Genomic DNA, 25,403 nt, shown 5'->3' on the forward strand with positions numbered 1-25,403 from the left:
CGGGTAGAGAAATCCGTCATTCAGATATATGTGCAAAGTGAGAGGACTAAATTAATACAATCGCGGAAAGTCAGGTTGATAGAGCACAGGAAGTATATCCTAATAAATGCAACATTAATGTTTGTGTGGGCCGTGGAAGGAAGGATAGGAGCATTTCCAGTGTAATGGATGATTTTGCCTCGTGCTATAAAAGTGCCGCAGCTTAATAGATCTGTAATTGGTCATTTACAGAATCCTCCGTCTCTGGGTGTTGTGCTTTCTCCTTTCCTGCTCTGCTGATGCTTCCTCTTGCTCTCGGTTGGAAGGTAGACACCAAACCACTTATTGGCAGAAGGAAGGGCTCGTCCTGCTCCTCTGCGCGGTTGTTGAGATGACAGTATTTCTGTGTGTAAAAGCACTATGTAAGCATGGTTATCATGTTTCTGCCTTGACTCTGTTGTAAATTAGACATTATGGTTGTGTCCAGGAGAAAGCATTCTCTGTTAAAGGAACGAGAATTTTCATGTTGGGGTTTAGACATCAAATTCTGGAGTCGGGCAGATCCGGATTTAAATCCAGACTTTCCACTTGCTGTCAGTCTGATCTAGATCAATCACTGTTCATACATTTTCTTTTTTTTTTCTTTTATTTTGGAAAGGTTTTTGCTACAGGGCGTGTGTGCTAGCCAGAAAGACAGAGAGAGACAGAGAGACAGAAAGCAAGAAATCACCCCCCAGGGGTGATGGCCACGCTGCAATCCCTTCTCCTCTATTTTCCTCTTGGGATCTTGGGCACGCACGCACACACGCCCAGTGTGAGTTTAAGCTACCAGGTCCAGGACTAGAACTGCAGTCGACTACATGGCAGTCCAGTGATATAGGCCATTACGCCAACTGCTGGTCCCTGTTCATAAATTTTCTTATCTTTGAAATGGAGATGATAAAAATGTATCTGTCTGATAAAGTAATTATAAGGATTGTATGAAATATGCATAGAAGTAGTTTAACACTAAGTTTAGCATGTTATATGTTCATTAAATGAAAAGTTATTATACTAACCTTAAATATCATTATTACTTAAATAATCCCTTTTGCTAAATTTGCTTAAAAATATTACCATGCCAGGGACCAGCAGTTAATGTAATGGCTATGTCGCTGGACTCCCATGTAGTCGACTGCAGTTCACATCCTGAACCCAGTAGCTTAAAACTCACGCTGGGCGCGTGTGCGTGCGTGCCCAAGATCCCAAGAGGAGAATGGAGGAGAAGGGATTGTGGCGTGGCCATCCCCCCTGGGGGGTGATTTCTTGCATTCTATCTCTCTGCCTCTCTGTCTCTTTGATGAGCGCATGCGCCCTATAGCAAAAACCTCTTCAAAAAAAAAAAAAAAAAGAAAAAATTACCATGTCTCATTTTTCACCATTGTTTCTTGTTTCAAATGAAGAAAAAAAAAGGCAAAACTCTCTCTTCATATGTATGTATATGTACTTCAAAAAGTTTTTGAATAAAGGGAATTAAAATGTAAATTTAGAAGCCAGTAGGTGGTGCAGTGGTTATGATGCTGGATTCCCCCTGGTCAACTGCAGTTCAAGTCTTGGACCTGGTGGCCTAAAACTTATACTGGGCGTGTGTGCGTGCATGACCAAAATCCCAAGAGGAGAATTGCAGAGAAGGGATTATAGTATGGTCTTAAGTCCTAGGGGTGATTTCCCTCTTTCTCTCTCTCTCCATTTCTCTGGCGAGTGCACATGCCCTATAGCAAAAAAATCCCTCTAAAAATAAATAAAATATGAATTTATTTTGGTGTGAAAAAATTTTAAATCTTTATTAATTTTAAATATGCATTTTCTATGAATTTTTGTATACAGACACCCTTCAAAAAGGGTTTCTGCACACACACACACACACACACACACACAGAGACAGAGAGAGAGAGAAAGAGAGAGAGTGGGAGAGAGACTAGGGAGAAGACTTCGGTGATGCTATGCATGAAATACGCATTTTCATGGCACTGATTAAAGCAGGTCATACATTAAGAGAGCAGAGAAACTAGGAACCATGGAAGTTAACCAGCCCCAAGTTTTAATTTCATTGTGTTCCTGTTGAGTTGCAGAGTTTGGGGGAAGTTACTTAAATTTTTTTAGCTTTACTCCTTCTTTCCTCATCTGTATTTTTTGCCAAGAATATTCATTAAGCACATTCAGTGTGCACTTTTCCAAGCTCTTGCACATATCAGTAAGAAAAGCAAATGCTTTCTACTTCCTTTCATCTCTCTCGCTTCCCTCTTTTTCTCATTCCTTCTCTCTTTCTCTTTCCTCTCTTATCTCTCACCCTGCTTCTCCTCCCTGTCTGTCTCACACTCTGGCTTTTTCCCTCTTACCTCTCTCTCTTGTACTCTCACTCCTGAGACACTTTTCTTTCTCTGTTTTTCTCTTTTTCTCTCTCACGTTACAGACTCATTGGTGGACACAGCTGGATACTGTAGTAAATCCTATGGTATGTTAGAAATTGATGAGACTTATGGAACAAGACAAAGACAGGAAAAGGAAAAGAATGTACATCAAGCTGAGACTTGTTGGGTTGGCAGTACCAGGGGGTGTAAACGTGGGCTCTAACTTTGAACAGGATATTCAGGGTAGAATTAATACGGTGATGTTCAAGCAAAGACTTTAGGGTGGTGGTAGGGAATTGGCGAAATGGATTTAGGGGTAGACCAGGGCTTGGGAGCAAGAATAAACAGTGCCAAAACTCATAAGACAGAAATGGACCTGGCACATTGAAGGAGTATCAAGGAGGCCATGATGACTGAGTAGAGGCAGCAGGGAGGAAGGGACAGAGGGAGGACCTGAGGTCAGAGCGATGATGGACCCGATTATCCAGGGCCCTGCAGGTGATCACAAGCATTCTCCCCTTCTCTCTAAGCATAGGCAGCCAATGGTAGCCTGTTAGCAGAGTGGACATGATCTGCCTCTTGTATTAAACACATAGCACTGGGCCAGTAGGCGGCACAGAGGTTAAGATAGCTGGATCCCATATGGGTGACTGTGTGGTTCAAGTCCTGGACTCAGTGGCTCGAAAAACATGCCAGACATGTGTGAGCATGTCCAAAATCCTGAGAGGAGAGTGGAGGAGAAGGGATTGTGGTGTGACCATCCTACCATAGAGTGATGGGTGATTTTTGTCTCTCTGTTGTGCACGTGCATGTGCATGAGCACAGGTGCCCAACAGCAAGCCGAAAAAAGAAAAAAAAAAAAAGATAACACTATCTATGGTGTATCGAAGATGAAAGAACTAGGGAGAACAGGTAAGAGTCATTTGTAGAAGTCTTTACAAGTGTTTGTGAATAAAAGTCAGTGGTTGTTTTCAGCCAGGATGTTTGTAGCAGAGATTTCAATAAATACACACACACACCTAGAGTGGGCACTGTGTGTTCACGGAGAGAGAGAGAGACAGAGAGAGAGAGAACACCCTTAATACCTGTCTTGTCCCACCACAATGCCCTTTGCTCAGCCCTCCAACTCCTCAGGATCATGCACACCTGAGTGCCCCACATGTTTTTGGGCTGACCCAGGGATCCAATCCCATGGTTAGCTATGTGGCTTCCAGTGCTGCAGTCAAGCGGGCTACCTGGTTGACAGCACCACCTGGCTGGGCCTAGGAGTGCTACATTTAGAATGTCAAAACAGGATTTTGTGAAAGCGTGCTACCTGGTTGACAGCACCACCCGGCTGGGCCTAGGGGTGTTACATTTAGAATGTCAAAACAGGATTTTGTGAAAGACTGAACGTGAGATGTGAAGGAAGAAAGTATTAAGAGTGAATTAATACCTGGGACCTTAGCGATGGGAGAGGTCACTGTTATCTGAGAAGGAAAAGACTGGGGCGGACAGGTCTTGGAGGGATTAAGGATCAGTTTTGGAGATACAAGGTCAGAGATGCTTTCCCAACATCCATGTACAGGTACCAAAATGGACAGCTGGATCCACAAGTCTGCAGTTCTGAAGAAAGGTGTGGATTAGAGGTGCGTCTGCGTAAACTCAAGATGGTAAGAACAGTTACATGAAGGGGTTATTTGAAAGATAAAATGAGATAATGCAACTAGACTAATAATTACAGATAACAATAATTATTAGGTAAAATAATTATCTGATATGGAGAAGTATTGTTTTTATAGTATAACTGAACAGAAAGGTATCTCACTATTTTAATTTTATTTGTAGCACAATTATTTTACTTAGTTAGATAACATAACTATAAACACTTAGTAGAATCATTGCAATTTCCCATCTTTTTCTCTGTTACTGTAATTCTAACCATATTTTACAACATTTAAGCTAGTTGTGATTGGGTGCCTCTTTACCAAGAAGTTGTTTTAAACTAGTTAGTGCAGTAATATATATTATTGTTGTTTTATGACCCATCAAACTCAGCTAAGAATTTGTTGTCATCGATGTATACGATGAAGTATAGGCAGTTCCCCAGATATTTAAGAAAAAGTAATGGGCTCATCTTAAGATAAATGTCCGTATGAAAACTTTCTTTGAATAATTTCACCAGGCATTTCACATCTCTTAGCCACTGTTTTCTTAAGTTATTTTTTTTAACCCCCATAGAGTGCATGTGCTCTCCTGAGAAAGAGACAGACAGACAGACAGACAGAAAGACATTGAAAAGTAAAGTGAGGGAACCAGCAGTTAGCGTAATGGCTATGTCGCTGGACTCCCACGTAGTCGACCACGGTTCGTGTCCCGGACCCGGTGGCTTAAAACTCACGCCGGGCGCGTGTGCGTGCGTGCCCAAGATCCCGAGAGGAGAATAGAGGAGAAGGGATTGCGGCATGACCATCCCCCCTGGGGGGGGATTTCTCGCTTTCTGTCTCTATGTCTCTCTCTGTCTGTCTGGCGAGCGCACGCGCCCTACAGTGAAAATCTCTCCAAAAAAAAAAAAAAAGAAAAGTAAAGGGAAAAATAACCCCCAAGGGAGGATGGCCATGGCGCAGTCCTTTCTCCTTCATTCTTCTCTTGGGATGTTAGTCATGTACACACACATGCCTGGTGTAACTTTCAAGCTGCCAGGTCTGGGACTCGAACTGCAGTCCACCATGTGGGAGCCCAGTACCTTAACCACCACACCAACTGCTGACCTCTGTTGTTCACTTCAAAAATACGGTGGGGAGAATTGTATCTTACTCATTTTAAGCTCCCTTGTGATATCTGCAAACTCTGAAACAACCTTTGTGGCTTACCCAGCATTCTGTTCCTTATTCATTCAGCTGCCAGATATTGGTGTAAGTATGTACTTATGCTAAAAATGCATGACAGTGTTGTCCCTACACATCTATAATTCTATTTTAACACTATAATTATGTAAGCTATATTTTAATTGTAATTATAACACATTTTATATCAACACACATCCATTTCTAGTGTTTTGGGGAGAGCAGCGTGTAGTACATTTTATCAAAATATAGCATCTGAAGAACAGAACAGAGGGTAATTGTGTAATTCTGTATTCACTATAATTAAGTTCAGTGAAGTTGGCATAATAGAATTAAGATACAGAGCAAAAAATAAATAATAAATAAAAACAACAGCAACAAAAAAAACCCCAAAACATTAAAGCACCACAGCTCCCTCTCATCCACCCTTTCCACATCAGAGGACATGGTATCTGTCTGTACAGAAACGAAGAAAGAAACAGGGCAGAGCATGCATGACAGACGTAAGAAACGCTGGCCTGTGGGAAGCATGCTTTCATACCCATACTTCATAGAGAAGTAAAAATACTGCTTTTGCATTTGGGAGGTGTGGAAGATCCACTAGCTTGTGTGCCTACTAGGACCACGATATCTAAAATAGTTCAGCTCAAAGACAATTACACCGTCCCACCATCCTCGTGAGTATTGACAAGCGTATTCTCTAACCTTTGCCTCCTGTTTCTTGATCGTGGGTTGAGAAGACTCTCGCAGAAGTGCATCATATGAGGTCAAGTGCGTTGCTCTGACATTTCTGAGCCTCCCCTCCCTGCTACTGTCCAAGTTTGTGTGCACTTTCTCTTTCTTTTCTTCTCTTGATGGTACTCTCAGTCTCTCTCTGTCATGGACTTACTTAAGTTAGGAGTGGAAGAATGGCTGATAATGCAGCCTCGCTGTGATTTCTGTATTTTCAGGAGGCAGCATAGCACCATGGGTAAGGATGTAGGAGCTCAGCGGAGTTCGCCTCTCTGCTTTCCACTTGCTCACCATCTGAGCTTGGCATATTGATTCGATTATCTGGGCCTCACTAAAGAGTTCCACCCTCTTTGGACTGTCTTCTGGGCTAACTGAGGTTATCCATGGCGAGCCCCTAATGCAATGTGTACTTCGCAGGAAAAAGCTGTCTCTTTCTCTCTTTCTCTCTCTCTCTCTCTCTCTTAATCTATAGGGCATGTGTACTCCTCAGAGAGATAGAAAGCAAAAAATCACCCCCGCCCAGTGGGGCAGGCCATGCCACAGTCCCTTCTCCTCCATTCTCCTCCCTGGATCTTGAGCACACATGCACATGCTCCTGGCATGAGGTTTAAGCTACCAGTCCAGGACTCAAACTGTGGTCGACCACGTGGGAGTCCAGTGATGTAACATCATGCCATCTGCTGGTCTCAGGGCTGTTACTCATTACTAGCAAGAATAGTCCTTTCACCACACTGGGTACCATCTTTCCCATGCTTTATTTCGTTATCCCCTCCCCTGTTCCTGCCATGTCCCTGAACAAGGGCAGGCTTGTCACAGAGCATTTGCTCTCACTGGTGTCATTGCTGAGGCTGCACCAGCTCCCAGCGTTCATTGCTGCTCCGTGTAACCGTTCCTGGTTTGAGAAGGGAAGTAGGACGTTGAGGCAAAGCAGGGATAAAGAGAGAGAATTTTCTCTGTCCTTCACCCAGGCCGCGGAGTGACATATTCAGGCCTTTACAGTTGAGAATCAGGCAAAGGGCAAAATGCTTAATTACATAGTTTAGTAATTGAGAACAAGTCACACAGACTGAATTTAAACTCATTCCCATTATGTCCTGACAGTGGTACCTTAGCTTCTCACTCTGCCTCTGACTGGAAGGAGCAATAAAGTTAGGACCTACTGTGGTTGTGAAGAATAAATGAGTAAATCTTTTGAAAGCACTTGACCCATTGCTTGGCATATAGTAAGTGCTCAGTAAATTTTTTTTTCTTTCTTTTTTTTTTTTTTGAGAGATTTTCACTGTAGGGCGCGTGCACTCGCCAGACAGACAGAGAGAGACATAGAGACAGAAAGTGAGAAATCACCCCCCAGGGGGGATGGTCACGCCGCAATCTCTTCTCCTCCATTCTCCTCTCGGGATCTTGGGCACGCACGCACACGTGCCCGGCATGAGTTTTAAGCCACCGGGTCTGGGACACGAACCGCGGTAGACTACGTGGGAGTCCAGCGACATAGCCATTACGCTAACTGCTGGTTCCCAGTAAATTTTTTAAAAGTATTTTTTAAAGCATTATTTTATTCAGCTTTACTTATTTAATTAATTTAATTTGACCAGAGAGGGACAGAGCTAGAGAGAGGGAGGGAAAGTGAGAAAACAACCTGCCAGGTCCAGGACTCGAACCACAGTCAGCCATGTGGAAGTCCAGTGCCATTAATCACCATGCCACCTGCTGGTCCCAGTGCTAAGTAAATATTAACTGCCATGAGTGCTGGAACATTAATTTCCCCATTAGAATAAAAGGGGGAGAGAGAGAGTAAGAGAGAGACAAGCTACTTCAACAGGGTCTTACATTACCTCCCCCTCCTCACCCCATTTTCCCAGCCAGCCAGTTCTTGGCACAGCCAGCATGTATAGGTCACCCAGGGAGCCAACCCAGTGACCTTCCATGTCAATCCACCCTCACTAGAGCAGTACTTACCACTGAACCACTGAGCTGGGACACCACTGTTAGCAAGTATTGGGTTACTGGAAAATTCATGATTTGTTTTTCAACTTTTTCTGTGCAGAAATGTGTCATGACTTTCCAGACAACCAATAGTTGACTAAATCTGAGGTCCTTTCTTTTCTTTCTTTTTTTGTATAGAACTCTCCTTCAGTCAGACTTCTTCAACTTTTAAAAATTTTATCTATTATCATTTTTCTTAAGTTTGCTGAAGAACATGTGTGCTCACCAGAGACAGAGAGGGAAAGTGAGAAAACAGGCCACCAGAATGAGGACTCAAACTGTGGTCAGCCATGTGGGAGTCCAGTGCCTTAACCACCACATCACCTGTTGGCCCCCTGAGGTCCTTCCTTATGTTAAATTGCACATGATTCGTTAGATGATCAGCTTACATTTATCGCGTGTTCCTTATATATAAAGGAACCCGTAAGTCCGTCAAATGTACTGCCAATCAGAGCCATCCCTTGGGAGGCTGTATCAATATCATCCACTCCACCATCATCCCTGCCTTCGTCCATACTCAGTTAACTAGACAGGGTACTTCCTGTGTGCCAGGCACCAGCCATAGCCCTGTGTATGCATCATCGTTTTGTTCTCCCACTCAAGTAGGAGAAATGACCATGCCACAGATAAAGGCACTGAAGTGTTGAAAGAAAGTTGACCCTGCTAAGAGACATAGAGCCAGAAACTTCAAATCCCCATCTCTCTGACCTCAAGAGCCTTAAAATATTATTATACTACATCCTGCTAAAAAAAACTTTCTTTTGGCCACTACTAAAGAATGGAGAAGATTTTTGATCTCCATATCTTTCCATTCCTTATACCACCCTAGCCTCAATACTGGGAGAGAGAGAGGGAGACTCTTCAAAGTCCAGTCAGAGAAAAGTTATTCCTGAGCATTCCCTGAATCAACTAACCAATACTTTATTTCCTTCTTAAGAATCTCCACATGTTCCTTTTGTTACTTACCTTGACCTTTTAGTATCCTTACATTCTCGAGGTGACTCATCCACTCTATTTAAAGTTAATTTATTTGAGGTCAAGTGTGGGGTCTTACTCATCCTGAAGTACAATTATCTCTTGTAACATCTCACTGTGCTTTTCAGCTTGTAGGATTTGTACAAATACTTGAGTTTTCTTGAATTAAATCCATCAACATCACATTAAAAGTTACACAGAAAATGCTTTTGCATAAAGAAAACAATCTAAATAATTTTGTTGCTTTTTTAAAAATAGGATTAGTGTAGAGATCATAATTCCACAGGCATTCCTTTAAAACTTCATTGTAACATACAGTGTTAAGCCTAAATTTTGTCTTTCAAGCCTACAAAGTGTCACCTGCTTGTTGATTCTGTGTGGGCTTACCATTTCTAGTGGAATTATGACAGAGATGGATGGAGTGTGGTAAGTGCACGTTAGACTCATAAACTGGTTTTCTAGAGATTAAATATTAATACCTAGAGTCCTTCCCTATTTCTATAGAACCCATCAGTTGTTTTATCCCTGTAATTTTATTCCTTCAGTAACTATACACTTATTTTTAAAGGGTTTGTCTTCATTTCTTTCTCCTTCTTTCTCCTTGGTCTTAATGGGAAGAGAGTTGGCTGAAAGGAAGAAAGTCATTTCAGCATGGATTCAGTACTGCTGGGAAGGAGCCAGTGTCCTGAGTTTCTTATAAATAACAGCTAGTTCCTTGAACACTTACTAGGTGCAAAGGCTTTTGCTGACCATTGTAAGTGGATTTCATTTAATTTCCTAGACATTGTACAGTAAAATGCATGCTATTACGGTCCCCCACAATACATATATGGAACAGGGCCTCTGAAATAGTTACTTGCTTATGTTAAAATACATTACATATGGCCAGCCCCATAGCCTAGTAGTTAAGGGAGCTAGATCCCACATGGCCAACCCACAGTTCAAATCTCAGCCCCAGAGGCTTAAAAATACAATGGGTGCATGTGGGCACGTGCCCCAAATCCTGACGGGATGAAGAGATCAAGGATAAGGGATTGCACTGTTGCCATATGCTGTTGGTAGGGTGGTTTCTCCCTCTCTCTCTCCTGGCAAGTTCATGCATCCACTGACCATTAAAAAATTACAGTGCTTGTGTGTGTGTGGTGGTGGGGGGAGGGGGTTGAGTATGTCCCTGAAATCCATGTAATGAAATTCGGTTGTGAGAGGATTAAGAGGCTAGAAACTTAATCTGTCTATGGAATTAAAACATGGGGCCTTTGGGAGGCAGTTAGGTCATCAAAATGGGCTCTCAGCTCTTTCGCTGCCACCGCCAAGTCACGCAGAGGCGGAAGCTCAGGTGCGTTCCAGATTCAGCTCTACCTGTGATCCACCACCATGGCCGAGGAAGGCATTGCTGCTGGAGGTGTAATGGACATCAATACTGCTGTAAAGAGGTGCTGAAGACCGCCCTCATCCACGATGGCCTAGCTCGGGAATTCACAAAGCCGCCAAAGCCTTCCACAAGTTCCAAGCCCACCTGTGTGTGCTTGCATCCAACTGTGACAAACCTATGTATGTCAAGTTGGTGTAGGCCCTTTGTGCTGAGCACCAAATCAACCTGATTAAGGTTGATGACAAGAAACTAGGAGAATGGGTAGGCCTCTGTAAAACTGACAGAGAGGGAAAACCCGTGAAGTGGTTGGTTGCAGGTGTGTAGTCATTAAGGACTATGGCAAGGAATCTCAGGCCAAGGATGTCACTGAAGAGTACTTCAAATGCAAGAAATGAAGCGATAATAAAAATCAGCTCACGGGAGAAAAAAAAAAAAAAGAAAGAAGAATGGGCTCTCACAATGGAGGCCTTATGGGTTTTACAGATACCCCTGTTCTGTCTTGCCACGAAATGCTCTGTGCCATGTTATCCACCTGCAAGAAGATCCTCACTAGATGTAGCCTCTTGACCTTGGACCTCCAACACTATGAGCTAAATAAACCAATGTGCATTATCAATAAGCCAAACTTGAGTATCTCTGTCATACAATGCATATAAATTAAAACTACCATATTAAACCATGTAATCTTTTCAATAAGGTGTATAGGTGCTGCTTGTCTCAAATTTTGGGGGAAATCCAGACAAGTAAATTAATGTCTTCAAATCATGTAGCAGTTCAATAGCAAATTAAGAATACAGATCTAGAAAGTCTATTTTCTGAGCCTGTGTGTGTGTGTGTGTGTGTGTGTGTGTGTATATATAAAATATATTTTTTTGTGTTGGGGTAGTATTATTTTGGGGGCCAGCAGGTGGCATGGTGGTTGGGGTACTGGACTCCCATATGGTCAACCATGATTTGAGTCCTGGAGCCAGCAGCTTGAAAATCACACTGGGTGCATGTGTGTGTGCGCCTAAAATCCCAGGAGCAGAATAAAGGAAAAGAGGTTGCAGCATGGCCATCCCCTCAGGGGATGATTTCTCCCTTTTCCTCTCGTTGTCTGTCTTTCTCTGGCAAAGGCACTCTATGGCAAAAAAGAAAAAAAAAATTCAAAATCTCTGTTATTTTGAACTGATGCATTATAATTGTACTACATTTCAGGAATAGAGTGTGTACGATGTTTTGATTTATGTATACACGTGAAGTAACTATATCAAGCTAATTAATACATGTCACCTCATTTACTTGACATTTTTTTGTGGTGTTACATGTTAAATTTACTCTCTCAGTTATTTTCAAACATCCCGTATGCCACACTCTAACCATTTTGCTTTGCTTATTTTGTTTAACTATTCCGCTTATATATAGGGGTAAAATGTTGCCAGCTGAGGCTTCCTGGAGGAATGGATCTCTGAGTGTAGACAGAAAGATGAGTGAATATAAACGTCTTACTAGTAAAACAAACAAACAAACAACTATGAAGAGTATTTAGGTTTCCAAAAGAACCAGCCCTTTTCACATACCTTTCAAAAGTCTAGAATAGGATTATACTATAGGGTGCTAGGAAGGATTCTAGAAACCGAAGGTTAGACTTTAATATCAATTGGTAATCAGTTCAGCTGAAATAACAGAAATGGAATTAAAGTGCCTTACCTTTTCTCACGTGACAAGAAGTGTGGAGCTGATAATTCTTCTGAGATCACTTCAGCTGCTGAAAGGTGTCAGCGGAAGACTTACGTTTCTTCTATCTTCCTGTCCTCTCCCCTCAAGGATGTCACCGGGATCCCCATAGTTGCAGAATGACTGCGGTGTATCCAACTGTGTGCTCTTTATTTCAGACAGGAGAAAGATTTACCAAAAAAAGTGAGAGGCAGGGTTGAAATCACAGAGCAAATAGCCAGATATCTTCATCAGACTTTTCACATCTCATTAGCTAGGGCTTGCAACTGGTCACCTTAGCTTTAAGGCGGGTCTTCTAAATTGGAGTTCTGATAGCAAGGAATAAGGGGAGAGTGGGTATTGACTAGGCAGCTCACGATGTCTGCACAGACTTCATCCTCAGCCTTCCTGAAAAATCCCCCCAACAGTATTTCACTTCATGTATTTTACTTTGAAGATTGGTGAGAAAACATTCGTTATCTGTAAATAGCCTCTTAAAAAGGGTACAATTATATAATTATACAACCCCCTAGAGAGTCTCTTTCTTCTGAAAACTCTTTGAAAAATGTTCAAGGTTGAGGACATTTTGATCTTAATTTAGTAACTAGCAGTTGATTATCCTAAAATGACATTCTTTCTCTGCAGATGTTCTGTTAGGCTTTAGAAAATTCTGGAAGAAGTGGACAGAGAATTTTATGGTTCATATAAAAAAACTGAATCTTTGGGAAGTACTATCCACTTAGGGTCAAAAGGCACTTCACCTCTTTGCTGTTTTTTATCTTCTCTTTACATTTTCACAGATTTCCCCTTCCAAAATGTCTTTGAACAAATCAGTTGGATATTGCCCATCCACTTCTTCCGTCTGCATTCCTTATTACTGAGATTTCTTCAGCATCTTACCTCTCATTCTTCTTTGTCAAAAACATTTGTCTGGGTCTTCACTCTCTCTTCAGATCTCATATTTGGACTCATTTCTCAAATATAAGAGCAGTCTGCTTTGGCTTCTCCATAAGCTTAAAGAATTTCCCTTTGCAAAAAAGGGGAATTGATGACATTAAAAGGTGAGCATTCTGGGGCAGCAGGTGGTGGGGTGGTAGAGGTGCTGGACTCCCACGTGATCAACCAGAGTTTGAGTCTCAGGCCTGGTTGCCTGAAAATCATGCTAGGTATGGATTCATACATGCTCAGAATCTCAGGAGGAAAAATGATTATAGAGTGGCCATTTCTCCTAGAGGTTTTTTTTTTTTTTTTTTTTTTTTAATCTCTCATTGTTTCTCCATCTCTCTCTGGCAAGCATAAGCACCCTATAGCAAAAACCTTAAAAATGATAGTAATTTTTAAAAAGGTAAGCAATCTGTAGAATACGTTTGAGAATTTAAAAAAAAACAGATTAAAAAATAAGCAGTAGAAGTAATTTAGAATTTATTGCATCCAAACACTTTATTTTGTAGGTACTACAGCTGAGGTCTAAATAAAAATGGATTAGAAATCCCAGTGGTGTTACACACCAGAAGTTTTTGTGTCACTCACTCAGTAGTTCTATATGGACTTTGGTGGTTTGACAGTCAATTTTCTGCTCAGTGATTCGGGACCCTGCCATCTTCTTGGAGAGGTTTGTTTTTGTTTTTGTTTTTCTGCTATAGGGCGCGTGCCTCGCCAGACAGACAGAGACAGAGAGACAGAAAGTGAGAAATCACCCCTCAGGGAGGATGGCCATGCCGCAATCCCTTCTCCTCCATTCTCCTCTCGGGATCTTGGGCATGCACGCACACGCGCCCGGTGTGAGTTTAAGCTGCCGGGTCTGGGACTCAAACTGCAGTTGACTACGTGGGAGTCTAGCAACATAGCCATTATGCTAACTGCTGGTCCCGTATAGTCTTCATGTGGCTCTACATGCATCTCAAAAGGGAAAGGAGAGAGAGAATTGTGAACACTATTGTAAGATTACTATCTTTCTAATACATATTATTTTTATTGTTTCTGGTCACATTCTTTGGTCTTGTAAGACATACCTTGATCACATCCAGATGCAAGTGGGGATGGAGAATGCCGTCCCTGGCTCAGTCCCAACAGTGTCCCTACTTGCTGGAGGGGCTATACATGTTTGGGCAACAGCTGCTCATTTCGGCCATAATGATTTCTTAATCTAAGGCAATGGGCCAACTTTATCTATTCATATTCGTTTTTTGTAATATGCATTTTTTTATTTTGAGAGGTTTTTGCTATATGGCACGTGCACTCGCCAGACAGACAGAGAGAGACAGAGAGACAGAAAGTGAGAAATCACCCCCCCAGGGAGGATGGCCATGCCTCAATCCCTTCTCCTCCATTCTCCTCTGCGGATCTTGGGCACGCATGCATATGCGCCCGGCGTGAGTCTTAAGCCACCCCGTCCGGGACGCAAACCACAATCGACTACATGGGAGTCCAGCGACATAGCCATTATGCTAACTGCTGGTCCCCCTGTAACATGCATTTTCTGTAAACCTTTTGAAGACCCCTCATAATAGTATGAGTGGGCTTTTCAGGGATTCTACTATGGTAAAAAAGAAGGAAAGGAGGAGAAGGAAGGAAGGAAGAGTATATATTACATTTTCTCTTGTTGCTGTCTTTCCTGGTTAAAGATGATTATTTTTTTTTCTTTTTCTTTTCTTTTTTTCCTGCTTCTGCTTCCTCACACCTTAGAATCAGGGGATGAAAACAATGGGAGAAATTACTCCCAGGTCTCCAACATTTTGAAAGTAAAGAGCACCAGGCCCTTGCTATTTTATCCTGTACAACTTTTACCAATTTCGAGCGAAGAATTAGTGGAAAATAAATTTAGATTCATGCAGAAAAAGGGCTGAGTTTTCTTTATATCAATATTCTGAGCCATTGGGCAAAATAATTGGAAAAATAGAGAAATCTATTCCTTCTTATTGAAAATTAAAACACTATTAACTAGAAAAGTAATCCAAACACATTGTAACAATCCCTAAAAAGAAAAATAAAAGGATATGTGAAAATATTTCAAAATTCTATTTCCATTTAATGAGCTCTGCAATATTTTTGAGGCTTTTTTTTAGTAGGGTTCATGGAACACAGTGCAGATATAATGTCTTTAATTGTTAGATCAACACATATAACTATTTTGTAACTTTTTTCTTAGTATGGTATGAAGTTGATTCTATATCACCTACTAAGAATCCATATTATCATTTTTAAGAATTATTTAATTATATTTATTATTATTATTATTTAAAATTTTACCAGCGAGAAACAGAGAGAGAGAAAGTGAGAAAGCAGCTGCCTGGTCCAGGACTCATACTGTGATCAGCCATGTGGCAGTCCATCACCTTACCCACCACGCCCTGCCAGCCCCATATTTTTATTTTAAAGTTTATTCACTTATTCTTTTCATGAGTGAGAGAGAGAAAGAGACAGAACCCTTAATAGAGTCTTGATGTCACAATCTATCCCCAGCTTCAGACAGCCTTGTATCCTGGGTACCCTTGGTGTGCTCAGGGTGGTCTCTGGACACAAACCCAGAACCTTTCCATGTTGGTCAGCCTAACAGGGCGTCACATTTTTCTGAAGCACCACTCTTCAGCTCCCAAGAATCTATATTATAATGTTTAATGGTTGACCAGCACTGTATTAATCATTTAATCACTATTTAGGTTGTCCTCTCCAATTCACAAACAACGAGACAAACATCCTATCTTACATCTTTGTGCATTTATGCATTTATTTCTTTAGAATGACTTCTAAAAAAATTGAATGGCTGCTTTTAAATTTTGGTGCATAGTGACACAAGGTCTTCCAGAAAGGTTATATAATACATTATTTTTCCGTCAGCAATTTATCATCATGTGTGTTTCCTCACACATCCACCGGTATTATCCATTATTTAATCTGTGCCACTCTGATGAATAAACTAGTACCTAAATGATTTTAATTTTATTTGTTTGATTTAATTGTATTTAGTTGTGTCTCAGGGTGAGGTTGAACATATTTTCACATTTATTGGCTGTTTGTATTTCTCTTTTTGTGACTTTATGACCTTTCCAAATTTTTCACATTGATTTTAACAGTATTTTACATATTAAAGTGTACGGCGTGGTGGCGCCCGCCCTATGGCAAAGTGTTCATTATTTTGTTACGTTGCTGCCAATGCATTTTGGTTTTTCCTTTAAATTTATCACTTTTTTTTAATGCTTGTAGAGGTTCTATAATATTGATGAGTTTATTCAAAAAACACTTTAATGTACATAGAAATGGGGAAATCACCAGTCATTCTTATTTTCATAATCAATTTATATCCTTTGGGGCACTATAGGAATATAATTCCCTTATTTTATATTATAGTTAGAAATGATATATCCCCTTTGAAAGGGATTATAAACTCCCTGATGCAATAAAGGGAGATTTTATAGGGTGGACAGAAATGTGCAGGGGGAAAAGATGCAATAAATAACACTCCATTGGTGATTACCTTATTATAAAAATGGCGTTTTAGGTTGTATACTTGTCATTAGATAAGCACAATTAATTTTAAGTTTTAAATGTTAAAGGTAGGCAGAACAGCCTAGGATAAGGCTAGTTTCTGTCCCTCCTCAAACAGCGAGGATTTCAGACTGTGAGTCATGTACCTGGGGCATCTTGATCCTATCAGCCCAGCTAACATATATGTGGCGTGATAGGTTGAATGGACTGAGAAATCTAGGAAATTCTCTTTGATCTCCTTTGGGAATGAGCAGAAAGTCCTGTGTAGAGCAGAGGAGATCAGCGCATGGTCTGGGACTCAGAGCTCTCTGTGTACCCCTTAAAGTCTGTGTGAGGCAATATACGTCATATCGATGACACTATCGATGAAGTGACAGTTAGTCCTAGCAATGACCCAGCATGGTTTTGCGGTGTCCCGTCTGTTAGTAAATAGGTAAAGCCAGCTCACAGATTTATCTGGTACAATGAATGAATCTGACACACACATCTTGAAAAACTGAAATTGTATCTATTTGTCAAGCACAGTGGCTACTTCTGGTTTTTTCCTCCAGGTAGAACTAGATGACACCAAGGGCAGTTAAGATGTTTGCTATCTCATTTGACCCCTGGAGCTGCCCCAAAATGGAAGGAGGCCTCATCCGGTGGTGAGCTCCTTGTCACCAAGAACATCACCGTTGGTTTACACGGTCAACAAAAGAAAGAGCCCTTCTGCTATTTCTCTAATACCATATACACTAGGGCATGCAGCTCATACAAAGAAAACCTAATACTCTACTTAGGATAGGTTTGAGAATTTTTATCTGATTAGTCACTATCTTCTAATTCTAATAACCACCTGATCTTTAAAATATGCCCTTATTGTCCCTTGTTGCCTAGTCTTGGGGAAGTAATTAAGTTGTCTCACTTCTATTCCGAGATTGTTTATAATGGTAAAAGGGATAATGCTTAATATGACAGTCCAAGTAGATGAGAATGCAATGAAGATTCAGAAACATGGATGGCTTCCCATGTGCAATGCACCTATAGGAAGGCCTTACTCTGACATTATAAAGGAAGTGACAAGGAGAGCAACCAACTGAGTTGAGGAGCCTCTGGGTCAGGATTTGGGAGACCTCACTCCCGGCTGTGTTTACCCCACAGTTTCCCACAGGGAGTTTGAAGTTCTGTTGCAGAAACGCCCACCTCATACCCTTGTATTTAGAAGTAAATTATACCATACAACTAATAGCTAATAATAGTTACAGTTACAGTAAATACTACTCCCTGAATGTTTCCAATCTGTTAAGTGTTTTATAATCAAAACATATTGTGGGGCACTATCTTATTTGGTTTTTAAATTTGAGTTTTTTTCCCAGCTATGTTGGAGCTTCATTGACAAATACACATTGTATCTTCAAGATATACAATGAGATGATTTGATATGCATATTATACATTATGGAATAATTACCACGGTCAGATTAGTATCTCCATTACCAAACATGGTTACTCTTTTGTGTGTGTGTGTGTGTGTGTGTGTGTGTGTGTGTGGTGAGAACACCTACAATCTTTCTAAATTTCAAGGAAGCAGTACAGTATTATAAATACAGTATCATTTTCGTTACCATTCTGTACAGCTGATCTGAGGGGGTCACTGTTAAAGTTGTACATTCTTGAGCCAGATATTCGTGGGTTGGAATTTCAGCTCTATTAATTCCGACCTGAGTGACTGTTAGTACATTGTTCATATTTTATATTCCACAGCAAATTTTTTTCTATAAAAATTATACTGATGGGTTATTGTCTGTAATGTGCAATATTTGTTGAATCAACAGATGCTTAGCTGAGTTAATAAATGTGACACTTGACACTGTATTAATATTTATTATTACTTTCTTGGTTAATTCTCACAGTCGTTGAAGTAATCAGTACTACTAACAATAATAATAATAATAAAAAGACTGAATAGTTTTATACAATGTATAGGATGTGCCAAGCACTATACATACCTTATCTCATTAATCTGCATCACAACTTGACTCTGTGGATATTATCTTCCACATTTTTTTTCCCTTCAGAGGAAATCGAGACTTGGCAAAATTTAACTTGCTCTAGATAGAAACTCAGGTTTAGACCACTCCAAACATGTGTTTTTAACTACACAGCATCTAAAAATCTACTTTTGAACTTGTTTGTTGTTGTTGTTTTTAACTTCCAAGGATCTGCTCTTTAAATTCCTTTCTTTATTTGGAGAATTTTCCATGTCGTGAGTCTTGTTGAAGGGCAGAGACTTCCTCTCCCTATACAGACTGAAAATAGCAGATACATCCTTTCCTCGCTTTCAGTCTCCTTGCAGCTGGAAGGAAGTCAGGTGACCCAGGTTGGCCAGTGACACAACCATGTCCTAAATTTGAATTAGAAATGAATGCTGTTCACTGGACTCCCATGTAGTCTACCGTGGTTCGAGTCCTGAACCCGGTGGTTTTAAAACTCACGCCGGGCGCATGTGCGTGCGTGCCCAAGATCCCAAGAGGAGAATGGAGGAGAAGGGATTGTGGTGTGGCCATCCCCCCTGGGGAGTGATTTCTCACTTTCTGTCTCTCTGTCTCTGTCTGGGGAGCGCACGAGCTCTATAGCAAAAACTTCTCAAAAAAAAAAAAAAAAAAGAAAGAAAGAAATGAATGCTGTGAGGAAGCAGGGAAGGCACAGAGTCCTATGGGGCTGACAGTGACAGCTGCAACACCTGGGTTGGCATCCCAAGTCCTGTTGACAAGCTGGGACATGTACCTTCACGTTGGCATGATACTGTCATTTTGATAGCAAAGCCTTGGCTTCCGGCTCTTTATTTTGCCTCTGCTTACTGAGACCTAAGCAATAACCTTTTAAAAATTCCTTTACTGCTCAAATCAGTTATATCTGCTTCTCGTTGCTTGTGAAGGAGCCATCACAGATACAGACACTGACTTCCATATCCAGGAAGGTGTAACATTCAGCTGTCAGGGATAAGAGGTCGGAAGGTCCCCCCAGAATCTAAAAGTGGGGAGATGAAGGAAGAACTGAAGCTGACTCTGATTGTGCAGCAGTTTTGTCTGCAACTGCCTCTGTTTCACAGACCACGTGCTAAATATCAGGTCTCTTCACACAAATCCAGACAGGTCAGGTAAGTATGTGCTTGCAGCCCACAGCCCTCCGAGCTGTGTCACAGGGACCTGAGGAGGTGAAAGACTTCACGCATTGTCTTTATCACATGGTGCTACATCATTCCTTTCTTTGGAGAGCGTCTTCTATGTGTGACCAGAGCATGTGGAACTAAGGTATAAATGGATAGAAGTGCAAGATGCCCAAATTAACTGGAATAAAAATACAGCAGGAGGCCTTATATCTTCTGCTATTAGACCGAATGAGGACTTAAAATACAATACAAGTCCTTAGAGGGAAAGGCGGATATGGCCCAGGGAATGCTGCACTTCTATGTATCATGGTGCCCTTCCTCCATTAAAATCATGATAGTTGGTGGGGGTGGGGGGCCAGCAAGTGGTATTGTGGTTAAGGTACCGAACTCCCCCACGGCCAACTGCAGTTTGAAATTCACAGCAGGTACGTCTGCACACATTCCCTCAAATGCCAGGAGAATGAAGAAGTGATTGCAGCATAGCCATTCCTCCTGGGGGGTTATTTTTCACTCTCCCTCTCACTATCTTGGTCTCTGTCTCTCTTTCTCTGTGAGCGTATGTACCCTATGGCAAAAACCTTTTTTAAAAATTGCAATAGTGGGACCAACAGATAGTGTAATGGTTATGCTGCTGGACTCCCATGTAGTAGATTGCGGGTGGAGTCTCGAAAACAATGGCTTAAGTCTCACACCCGGGTGCGTGTGTGTGCATGCCCAAGATCCCAGAGGAGAATGGAGAAGGGATTGTGGCATGGTCATCCTCTCTGAGGGTTGATTTCTCACTCTCTGCATCTCTGTCTCTCTTTGTCTCTTCAGCATGTGCACATGCCCTGTAGCACAAAATCTCTCTCTAAAAAAAAAAAATGGCGATGACCATAATGATGATGATGATGATGATGATGATGATGGTCACTTAATCACTGGTACTTCCTAGCTAGAGAGCACATCACCTGCAGCCCTGTGCAGTAAGCACTCCTTCTGTTCCAGTACCTTCAAAGTTAAAAAAAACTTCAGGAATTTACCCTAGAACACAATTGATTTGTTGAACCACAAGGAGTAGACACCAGATTTGCCTGAATTATATTGTACAATGCAAAGTTATTTAATTATTGCCAAAGCAGTGAAACATGTACCTAATTTTGACAGATTCTAATTCCAAAGCTCTGGGGTTATTACTGAGCAGTTGAGTGTAGATGAGCTAAGATGTCTTTATAAACAGCGGATCATAGAAAAGAAAGACTTTGAAATGCTGTGGGCTTGTGTTCTGCCCTCCTACCACTTCCATTGCTGCTACTCTTGGTAGCTAGTGAGTAACTCACGACATGGTCCTCGTCCCATCTCTGACTCTCTTCTTATGCAATAGTTGACCCAGTTGAGGAGGTTATCTTTATTCTTTCTCACAGGCAAAAACTGAACACCCAGACCGTGCCTACCATGGAATAAAAAAATACACTGTCAGTTGTGTAGGGGCTGAGTAAGAGCGTGAGCAAAAGAGAAAAGAGAGACACAGAAATAAATCTCTCATCATGTGAAATGCGGTCATCATCTTTTGTAATATTTTTAGGTTGTTAGTCCCACTTAGCTTTTACTAAGACTCGCTAATTTGTGTTTTTAATATGGCAGTTTCATTCACAAAGCATTTTTGTATATAGCTGTTATTCTGCCTTTTTTTTAAAAACAGTAATACTGTAATTACAGACTACTGAAAAACTCATTACCCTGTATTTTCATTCAATATCATAAAAATAAGGTAGGAGCTAGGGCGATGAGTGGAATAGCTATGTGTATCTTTTCCTTTGAAAAAAATGTTTCATTTTATTCATGATAAAGAGGGCATGTACAGGAAGGAGAGACCCTTGACAGGGTCTGGTCACACTGTGACAGTCTTTCCCCAGCCTTCTAGCTCTTCAGGATCCTGGACACTTATGCACGTGCCCAGTGGGCTTATTGAAGTCAGCGCAGAGATCCGAACCTGCAGTCTATTGCATGTGGTCTCCAGCACTTCAGTTTAGTTTGCTGTCAACTGTGCTGCCAGGTTGGGCCTTTCCATATCCTTTATTTGAGTGGGATAAGGACCTTTAACATTTTCAATTAAGTTTTGTGTTACTTTTTCAGGGCATGTGAGCACCTTCCGTAAAGGTACATGGCAGTCTTAGAGACAGACCTAGAAAAGGAAACAGAAAACTTTTAGGTAACTGTGATATCAGAGCACACTATTCTTACCAATTTGGGAAAAAACATTCTTTTTTTTTTTTAAGAATTATTTTATTTAACTTTATTTATTTATTTTAATTTAATTTGACCAGGGAGAGAGTGTGAGTGGGAGAGAGTGTGAGCGAGAGAGAGAGAGAGAGAATGAGAAAGCAAGTCACCAGGTCTGGGACTCGAACCGCAGTGGGCCATGTGGGAGTCCAGCGTCCTTAACTACCGCGCCACCTGCCGGCCCCACAAAAGATTCTTTTTGAAAACTTCAGACCACAGTAAGTTCTATAGTTAAAAATAATAATATATATATATATATATATATATTATGAACTGATGAAATGTCTCCCCCAATTTTGTGAAATTTCACTACTGGAGTGATGTTGAATACATTTATTCTATTTCTGTCTACATTTTTCCCTTCCATGCTACACTGAGATTAAAATCTGTAGCAGAAGTTCATATTAAGCAGTCTAGGAAATTGATGTGACATTTGATCTAAATCTTCAAAGTAAATTTTAGATGGGGATTCTGTGAAAGTCACATAAGAAAAGAAGTCCAGAAATACTCTCATATTATCAAATGTACTATCATAATGAAAGTCGATCTTATTTCTAGGTAATAAAATGTAATTCCTTAGGTGCTGTTATATATGACAGAAAATAAACGTATATCATCTGCCCTGTCTATCCTAAAAATGCCAGGGAGTGAGGACAAATGAAATTGTTTTGGGTTGAAGTTGTAGTTTTAGTAGCCATTGTCCTTAATGAGTTTTCTGAAGCAAATATAGTTTTTGTTTTGTTTTTATGATCACCACCAAGTAATTTGGTCATTGTCACACAGCTAGTAAAAGATAAGTCTGGTGGATCTCAAAGACCACAGTTCAAGTCTTTCGGAATACAAATGAGCATGAGGAGGGCCAGCAGATGGCATAGCAGTTATATCACTCAACTCCCACACGGCCAACCGTAGCTTGAGTCCTGGACCGGTGGCTTGAAAATCACAGAATCATGCCAGGCACATGTTTGTGCACGCCCAAGGTCGCAGTAGGAGAACAGAGGAGAATGGATTGTGGCATGGTCATCCCTACTGGCGAGTGACTTCTCACTTTCCTTCTCATTGCCTCTGTCACTCTCACATGAGCACACATGCCCTAAGGCAAAAAGAAAAGCCTCTAAAAAAAAAAACATAACAAACATGAATGAGCCTGTTAAACAGCTGATATAAAAAAAGTCCTACTCAGACTGACCAGACCATTTATATTAGGTTAAGTAAAGTTGGACGTAATAGTAATTGGATAGTTGATAACTTACTGGCATCTGAGTTATCCAAATAATGTTTAGTTAAAAGCCTTGTGATCATAATCGTTGCATGGAAAGGGACATGTTTGGTGCTTGAAATAAAGTCACAAATTGAGTAAAGTATGTATTTATTCATTAGACCAGTATGATAAGAGGAGATGACATCGTCATGCCATCTGATGGTCCCCTCATAGTTTATCACGTCAGCCTAGCCAATAACTTTAAAACGTTCTGAGTTTATAATATATGTAGCCATAAAGCATATTTTTAATCAATGCAAATAGTATTTTTCTATGCTAAACCTAGAGTTAAATTATAACATGCAGCATAAGATTCATGGGCCATTTTTCTTCATCATTTTATATTAAATTACTTACTTTGGAAACCATTCAGAAAGATGTGAATTGGAGCCAGGCTAAGCAGCTGGAATGAGCTTCTCCTTTTGATACAAGTGCTCCCATCTTCCTACCCTCTGATTCTAGCTGCTTGGGAAAGAATGGATTATTTTTTATGTTTTCATTTCATAAAATGAACTCTTCTTCATTTTTTTATTTTTTGGAGAGGTAGTTTGCTATAGGGCATGTGTGCTCACCAGACAGACAGAGAGAGACAGAAAGACAGGAAATGAGAAATCACCCCCTGGGGGATGGCCATGCCACAGTCCCTTCTCCTCTATTCTCCCCTCGGGATCTTGGGCACACATGCGCACGCACCCGGTTTGTTTTAAGCCACCGGGTCCGGGACTTGAACCACGGTCAACTACATGCGAGTCCAGCAACATAACCATCATGCCAACTGCTGTTCCCTAAAATGAACTCTTGATCTGCAGTACAGTCTTGTGCTACTTGACTCTTGGATCACTTTTTACACATTTTGCCTGCTGTTGTCCATAATACGGCATGTCTGGCTGTGCGTAACCTGAAATGGAAGCTCCTTGAGTTCAGGCGCTTAGCCTGCATGATTCAGTAGCCCTGATGCTGAGCTTAGTGTCTAGCATTTAGGAGATGCTCAGGCAGGAAGCATCCTGATTTACACTTGCGTACCGGTGAGCAAGATTTGGCTCGCACCCCTAGAGAAAAGGAGGGTATCCAACCGCCTCTGTGTCCTGTGATCATTGAATACCAGAACCTTGCCACATCCTTCTTCAGTTCCCTCTGTGTATGTTCCCTCCTCAGAATGCCCACTCCTCCCTTGTTTTTTGTAGAATAACTTTCTTTCTTAACTCCTTAGTCCTTTAATTAACTTTTTCTCGAGGTTGGATTTACTACCTGCCCATAAAGAGAATTGATTTTTTTGTCTTTTACACTCCACCGGTCACACACATACTTTTACACATGCACACGCACATACACACACACACACACTCACGGGGATGAGGAGGCTCTTCAAAAAGTTCGTGGAAAATGCATTTATTAAAAAAATTATGCATGGAGGACCAGCAGTTAGCGTAATGGCTATGTTGCTGGACTCCCACGTAGTCGACCGTGGTTCGCGTCCTGTACCCAGTGGCTTAAACTCACGCCGGGCGCATGTGGGTGCCCAAGATCCCGAGAGGAGAATGGAGGATGGAGGAGAAGGGATAGCGCGGCGTGGCTATCCCCCCTGGGGGGTGATTTCTCACTTGCTGTCTCTCTGTCTCTGTCTCTCTGTGTGGCGAGTGCACACGCCCTATAGCAAAAACCTCTGAAAAAAAAAGGAGAGAAAAACAAATTATGCGTGGGTATGAAAATTTTTGCACCACACCTAATCTATTCTTTAATTCCATTTTGTGTGTGTGTGTAATTTTAAATTGTGGCATCTAGACCAGCATATCAGAATTATCTGGGAATTTATTAGAAACCCAAATTCTTGGGCCTTACCCTAAACTTACAGAATGAGACATTCTGGGATTGGGACACAGTACCTATAGTTTAAACACAGTGTCTGTAGTTTAACAAGCCCTCAGGGTGGTTTTGATACACTGAAGTTTAAGAGCTTAGAAGCTTAAAGTTTAGGCTTTGGGTAGACCTGACTCCTAAGCTTCACCCAGCACTGTAGTGACCTAGAGCAAGTTACTTGCGGTACTTCTTCCCTCTTTGTGCTTTGCCTAGCCAAGAACGATAATCGCCTCCTATGAATGCATTCAGCACACCTGCTGGAACGGCTGAAACATACTACTTGTTCAGTAAATGCTAGCTGATACTGCTAACATCACTCAGAGATGATCGATTCATCCTGAAGACACAATTCTACTAAGTATCATCGTGAGATTTGTAAGATGAGCAGCTTAGAAGAAAGATGTTGAAAAGTTTATTGGGCAGAGTCTCAGCAG

General features: G+C 41.2%; 1 protein-coding gene and 1 pseudogene across 1 annotated transcript in view; both read left to right on the forward strand.

Moving 5' to 3' along the window:
* Window positions 1–25,403, forward strand: part of GRM7 (glutamate metabotropic receptor 7) — a 1,001,339-nt gene that overhangs the window by 9,036 nt on the left and 966,900 nt on the right. The gene's annotated exons all lie outside the window — the stretch shown is intronic.
* On the forward strand, window positions 10,262–10,875 carry LOC102475724 (40S ribosomal protein S12 pseudogene; annotated as a pseudogene).

Source organism: Tupaia chinensis, unplaced genomic scaffold, assembly GCF_000334495.1.
Source record: "Tupaia chinensis unplaced genomic scaffold, TupChi_1.0 Scaffold000089_1, whole genome shotgun sequence".
In the NCBI taxonomy this organism is placed as follows: domain Eukaryota; kingdom Metazoa; phylum Chordata; class Mammalia; order Scandentia; family Tupaiidae; genus Tupaia; species Tupaia belangeri.